Source organism: Octodon degus, unplaced genomic scaffold (assembly GCF_000260255.1).
Source record: "Octodon degus isolate 3935 unplaced genomic scaffold, OctDeg1.0 scaffold00008, whole genome shotgun sequence".
Classification (NCBI taxonomy): Eukaryota; Metazoa; Chordata; class Mammalia; order Rodentia; family Octodontidae; genus Octodon; species Octodon degus.
The window spans coordinates 6,994,297-7,001,452 of NW_004524584.1; positions in this window are offsets into that span (position 1 = coordinate 6,994,297).

The following is a 7,156-nucleotide window of genomic DNA, read 5'->3' on the forward strand; positions in this document are numbered from 1 at the left end:
AAGTAGGTGCTTTAGACCACTGAGCCATCTCTCCAGCCCACAGTAAATATTCTTGACAACCTGCTGCCATATGGGATTATTGCCCCTGGGGCTGGATAGTGTATCTGAATCTTTAATATTAAAATGCATAGAAGGCTGTGACTGTCTAGGCTTCCCATAGAATATGGACTGTTCTACCTTCAAGTACTGTAAGTGCTATGCAAGCTTCAAGAGGCCACTGCCCATTCCTAATAAGAATCTCCTGCCTGTGATTCATAGATTAAGCCCTATAAATGGGTTTATATACATGCTGAAAATATGTGGATGCGCAAGAGATCTGAGAGCACTTATGTCACTGTGCATCTGCTCATGAGAAAGTGTGTGTGGGAGGAAAGAGTAGAAATTGTTTCATTTTAAAAAGCAGAAGGGTAAGCAAAAAGCTTTATATGCATCATTAAAGAAAGGAGTGTACCACGGAACAGTTTTCTTCATAATTTATTGTATAAATGGTCAATTTTTATGCCTACAGTATGGGACCCCTTTCTATCCTTTAAATTATTGTTGCCAAAAGTTAATGAAGGATCCAGATTATATTTTCCTTAGAAAGAAAAGGGATGAAAGAACCCACTGGGCATAGGGTAGAAGCCAATGAACTTCATTCCTTTAGTCCTTAAAAGATTTCCTTGGGGGATCACCTGCTCGGGGGCCCCCCTTCTGTCCCTCTCTCAGACGGGAGCTTTCTTTCCCTCAATAAATATATTCTGCTCATAAAAAAAAAAAAAAAGATGTCCTTGACAGGAAACCAAACTCTACAGACAGGAAGGTCCTTGCCCTTGGGGGCTCCACACCTCTATGTCGTTGGCATGGCCTACCTGAGATTGTGGGTTGCAGACAGACCGTGACTACCACAGCCCACGTCTCTGTCATGAGTATGCGTCCTCCAGTAGAGGTGTCCCTTTCTGAGCAATTCTGGGATGCAGTAGCTCCAGTGATCAGCTGCCTGTGTACAGACATGCTCCAAGTGAGAAGAACCACGCACGTACCCACACTATCCCCAGAGCTTTCTTCCAGCTTTTGTGGAAAGAAGCAACGGGAAGTGTCAGAGTTGCTGATATAATATTCTATGCTGTGTGAAATTGAAGAGCATCATTTTAGCTTTTGCAAAAAAAAAAAAAAAAATGTCTGTGTGAAACTGGAGTTTTTAACAATAGTAATCCTGATGCAAACTATGCAGCAGAATATTTGAGCTCCAATCTATTTTGCCATCAACTACAGGTGCTTCCTCCCCTAAAAAAAACCCTGTAATAAGGAAACAGGTACCATGCATCATTGTATCACTCAGGATACTTTCTGTTGCAAGCAATAGGAAGCCTATCAAAAAAGAGTTTAACAATTTTATTTCAGATGATCCACAAGTTGGTTAACTCAGCAATCACACAGCACCACCCAAATCCAGGTTCTTATTAATCTTTAAGGTTTTTGTGTCTTCCTCAGCTAGGACCCCACCACCACCATGAGTACAAAATGGTGACCGTATCTCTGACAATATAGTCTCCTTTCAGAGCAAAAAGGGGAAGCTGGGGAGATAGCTCAGCAGTTTAAGTGCCTGCTGGCAAGTACAAGATCCTGAGTTCAAACCCTGGTACCAAAAAAAGGAACAAAACAGGAATTCCCTTTTCCATTTGTTCAGGTTTTTGAAAATGGCCAAGACAGAACTACTCAGAGCTTAGTTCAGAAAATGAAAGAGTTGAGCATCCCACCCCTACCACATGCAAACACACACACACACACACACACACACACACACACACACACACTGTATAAAGCCTTGTGAACAGCTGGCAACGAACTTGTGACTAGGCAGTGGGTGCACATCTGAGAAGGACCCAACAATTCGGAAAAGAATCAAACAGAAAAACAGGGTGGAACCAGATACAAATGTCACCCTAAACCCACAAATGCTTCTGGTCATTTTAGGTACATGAACCAACAAATTTCCTCTTTGAAGCAGTTTCCTGTTATTTGCAATCCAGGGATCTTACTCATCTACTTGTCAAAATAAAAATTTGTCTACCCTAGGCTCTGTTTATTTACTTACTTATTTACATTATAAAAATAGTACTGATTGGGACATTCTACAACAACCTGACCAGTATTTTTAAATCAAAACTATTGAGGTCATGATAAAGAAAGACTTGAGATATGGTCAGAGATTAGAAGACACTAAAGAGACACAATAACTATGCAAATTATTATCTTGGACTAGTTCCTGGAATAGAAAAAAGATCTTAAAAAAAAAAGCTGGACTGGTGAGATGGCTCAGTGGTCTAAAGCACCTACTTAAAACAAGCTAAGCTAAGCAAAAGCACTGGGACCGCGGTTCAATCCCCAGCACCACATGCCAGCCAGCCCCGCCCCCTGGTGGGCTGAACTGGCCACATTAAAGAAAGAAAGAAAGAAAGAAAGAAAGAAAGAAAGAAAGAAAGAAAGAAAGAAAGAAAAAGCTGATGAAATCCAAATAATGTCTGTCCTTGACAGAACCACACCTGGGTTCATTCTTAGTGTTTCCAGCTGTATTGTGCCTCTGTAAGACATTAGGGAAGCTGGATAAAATTAGAAGAAGTTGCCTACATTTGCAACTTTTCTGTGAATCCAAACTGGCCATCGATAGTTCAGAATTTAATAGCCATAGGATACTTCTCGCTTCTTCAGTTCACAGATTAAAATACCAAAGAAGTTGAGAGACCTGCTCAGAGCTCCTGGAAGTTCACCTCCCTGCTGAGCCCCAGACCCAGGTCATATTCCTAGATGCAGGACTCACGCGGCAGCCAGGCACCTGGGTTGCCTTTTGCAAACGGTTTAGTTCCCATAGAAACAGCTCCTCTCTAAACACACAGAATTCCCTTGTGCAGCTCACTATATTAGCTCTGGACTATTACATTTCAAACTTCATTTTTCACATTGATAAATTACATGATTGTAGCAATCCAAGAATGAGCTGTAACATCATACAAATGGAATTTGTACTTGAAATTTACAGTACCATATGACCAGCAGATTAACACTAACCCTAAATAGAAACCATCACATTCTCTACTGTCTGCCCATCACACTGATATAAATTAAACATTTTTTGAAAGGCAATCTGTGAAAAATGTCAAGGAAGAATAAGCCTGAGCCACAGTATTTTAAAGACATATTTTAAGGGGCTTATATTTCACATAACTAAGATGGGGTGAATATGATATGATCTATATTAGATGACTCAAAAAATGGTTCTAGTGATGACAGGTACTGATGTCAAGGTTTTATTTGTAACATTTGCATAAAATGTGCTTCCTAAAATGTGAAGGGAAAAAAATGAGAATAAACCCCAGCTTTTAAGAGCAATCTGTAGAGTCACAAATTCCTTCCATGTGCTTGGAGCTCATTAATACAGTTTCCGGATGAGAAAATGTTCCTTACTTTGAGCAAAAGAGAGATCCCCTGGATCTGCCCATTTTCTCCAACACCACACCAATCCTGTCCTCCAGGAGCCCCCTCCTACCATACTTCTGCCACCCCACCCTGGTACCAGGAGCCAGGCAGCGTCTACCATAGCACTTGTTCTCTACTCTCCTCCTTTTCTCCACCCAGTAATTATTCCCCTTCCATCCTCGCCCTTGGGCAGAGTCCAGGCCTCCTGCTGGAATGCTGCTGATCATAGAATGTCAAACCCAGGGACCCCTGAGAAACAGGGACTGAGACCTGCTAATTAACACCCTTCCCTGTAATTGCTGGTGACCACTGGAATTATCTGATCAAAGCTATGACAATATTTTCCAGTCCTTAGCACTTAGCTGATTTAGGACACACATCTTGATAGAGGATAAAGCCACAATTTCTGATGTTGGCTACACTATCCCTCATTAGCTAATGGTTATATGACAGAAGATAAAAAATGATCTTGACAGGCCAGAGTAATGTGCCCCAAATTACAAAATGTAATTTAGAAAGAATGTAGGCAGTGCCCTACAGTTAGGTGCCTGTTGTAGTCAGGCTTTACAAGGGAAACTGTTCTATATAGGATACATAACTTATAGGATTATTTTATGATAGTCACCCAAAGAGTCAAATAAAAAACAGTGCAGGAAATATGGCCACACACTAAAGACCCAAGAAATCCAGCTGAAAGCCTGGGTCCCATGACAGTGTCCTACATGAGTGCAGCTGAAGATCTAAATCCCATCATAATGCCCACCCCCAGCAAGTTCATCTGGAGGCCTAGGGCCTACAATGTCTCCTGCAAGTCCATTTCAAGGATCTGCACTGGGAAGGCACAGAGGTCCATGGTGGAAGCTAGAAAGCCTGTGCCAGCAGGCTGAGGAATCTGAACTGGAGCCAGGAACAATGTTCAGAGTAGGGACCAGAGTCCCTGGAAAAGTACCACAGCCATCCTCAGCAACAGGTCCAGAGCGCCTCCAATAACGAGAACAGCCAAGTTGCCATCAGCAGCTTGTCTTTTTTGTTTGTTTTTGGTGGAACCGGGGATTGAACTCAGGCCCTTGTGCTTGCCAGGCAAGTGCTTATGCTACTGTGCTATCTCCCTGGCCCAAGTTCTCATCAGGAAAGCCAGCACAACAAGCTTCTCCAGGAGACTGAAGAGCATCCCATCTTTCTCTCCAGAGCCTGGAAGTGATGCTTAGCATAAGGACCAGGGCTCTCTTCCCCCAAAAGTGAAGCCTAGCCATTCTCAGCAATAACAAGGTCCCATGCTCCTCCAAGAACAGCCAAGTTCATATTAGGAAAACCACCATGACAAGCTTCTCCAGGAGAACAAACAGCCCTCCAGTTCTTCCTCTCCAATTTTTTTTTTTATGCTGTTGGCAGCAATCCTTGGGAGGGTCCTGCACATCCAGCACGGTGCTGATCCAGTTCAGCTGCGTGTTACACATTGAGCACCAGTTATCAATCCTCCACAATTGCAAAAGTGCCCTGCGGAGGTCCAGGAAGCAACGTGTGACAGCAGGGAAAGCAGAGGCCTGGTCCTCATGAGCTCCAGGTCTTATCTGAGCCAGCCTCCCACCAGCTGGCTACATTTGAACAGATGATCAGCTTTATTGGGCTCCAGTTTTCTCTTCTGGAAACAATTCTTCATGTATTTCCCAGATTTAAGACAATTGTTTGCCAATAATAGGAGGATCCAATAAATGGTGGGACATCCTCATGACAGAATAGCATGCAGCTGCTACAAGCTCTCTGTTTCCCAAGAATACTTTATATATGTAAAAGTGTGTGCTACATCCTGTAAGATAAGTAAAATGTAGGAAAAAATTAAATATGGTTTGTGGTTTTAATGATGTAAAAAGAAATAGCCTTAAAATGGAGCAAAGAAGACTCAAAAGAAACACAAACAGGTCCAATTTTTATTATTCAAAGTTCAAAATCATATTTATTATTAGGAAGGAAGATAATGTTTGATTTTTTTTAAAATACACAAGTGTAGACAATAAAAAGATTTCTATTTTCTCATTGTACTACCATGCCTCAGATGTAAAATCTACTCGTACTGTGAAATAATTTAGATTCACCAGGTTTGAAGATGCATTTGCTAAGGCCAGGGATATAGCTCAGTGGCATAAGCACCTACCTGAAGATGCATTTGCTAGAAACACCTCTTGTTTCAGCACAAGGGATTGGCTCTGGGGCCTTCTTGCTGAGCTCCATCGCCAGCCCTTTTCATTTTAAGATAGAATCTTACAAAGACCCTGAGCTTCCCAGGGCGGGATTGTCTTGTGATCCTCCTGCCAGCCTCCCAGGGTGCTGGCGTCACAAGCATGTGACGTCACACCCAGAAGCATCCTTTTTGTAGGCAAGACAGAAAACTAGAGTATAACTGATTTTTATTTTCTTTATGTAATTGAATAACTTTTTCAAATCACCCACAACAAACAGCATTCTTGTAGTAACAAAACAAAAGATGACACTTCTGTGAAGCAGGTTTCTCATGGAGCAGAATTAGGAGAATATCAAGCTTCCCCAAACAACTGGTTTCCACAGCGACTGAAGGGGCCATGGAGGAAAATGCTGGCTCTCTCCTGAATAAGGAACATGAGAGTATATCCTGGGCCAGCCTTTCCAGGCAAAGGCTTAGGTCACCAGGCAGGGGCTGGAAGGTGAATCAGAGAGGCCATAACTTGTCAAGGAAGGAGAAGTGGGTCAGGGATATAGCTCAGAAGCACAACATCTGCCTAGCAAGTGCAAGGTGGTGAGTTTGATTCCTGGTACCAAAAAAAAAAAAAAATAATAATAATGAAAGGAAATAGAAGACATCAAATTGGATGCAACCACAGACTAACCAGAAAAAGAAAACTGTGAGAAAAAGATAACATGACCTACCATTCTGGGAAAACCAGTGCAAACACATTCATTTTTAAAAAATCATGTCTTTTTCCAAAAATGAAACAACAGCCATGCTTTTAATCTTGTTAAATCTCCAGTGCATTTCTAGTGTCCAGACTTTGGTTAATATTGTTAACAGCAGAATAAGTCAGGAAGGACCTGGAACGTCTTCTAGCTGTTGCCAGAAAAGAGGAATGTTCTTTGGGATGTTTGAGTCTGTGAAAGCAGAACAAGAAGTTGGCTTGAATGGTCCCTTGGATCGAGCTGTGACACTCCAGCACCAAATAGGAAATGACAAACAGAACTGATTGAAAAAGTTTGGGTTTGCAAAACGCCAGAGTGTAATAACACTCATGTCCCTTTCCATGTCCTGCTTCATCTCATAAGGTCCTGCCTTGTAAGTTTCTGTCACCCTCTAACAAAGCCATTAAATTATGAATCTCTCAATGGATTAACCCCCTCAGGAAGTTAGAGTCCCTGATGATCCAATCACATTCCAAATTCTCATCAGCAAGCTGGGGATATAGCTCAATGGTACAGTGCCTGCCTGGCAAGTGTGAGGTCATGAGTTCTATTCCCAGTACCAAAACAAAACAAAACACAGTCCCATCAGCTGGTAACTAAGGCCTAGCCCATGGCCTTGGGGGATAGTCCAGATTACAGTCACAATGCTGCACTACTGAGCCACATCCTCAAGCCTAGGTCCCATTTTTCTTTTCCTTTCTTTCTTTCTTTCTTTCTTTCTTTCTTTCTTTCTTTCTTTCTTTCTTTCTTTCTTTTCTTTCTTTTTTTAAAA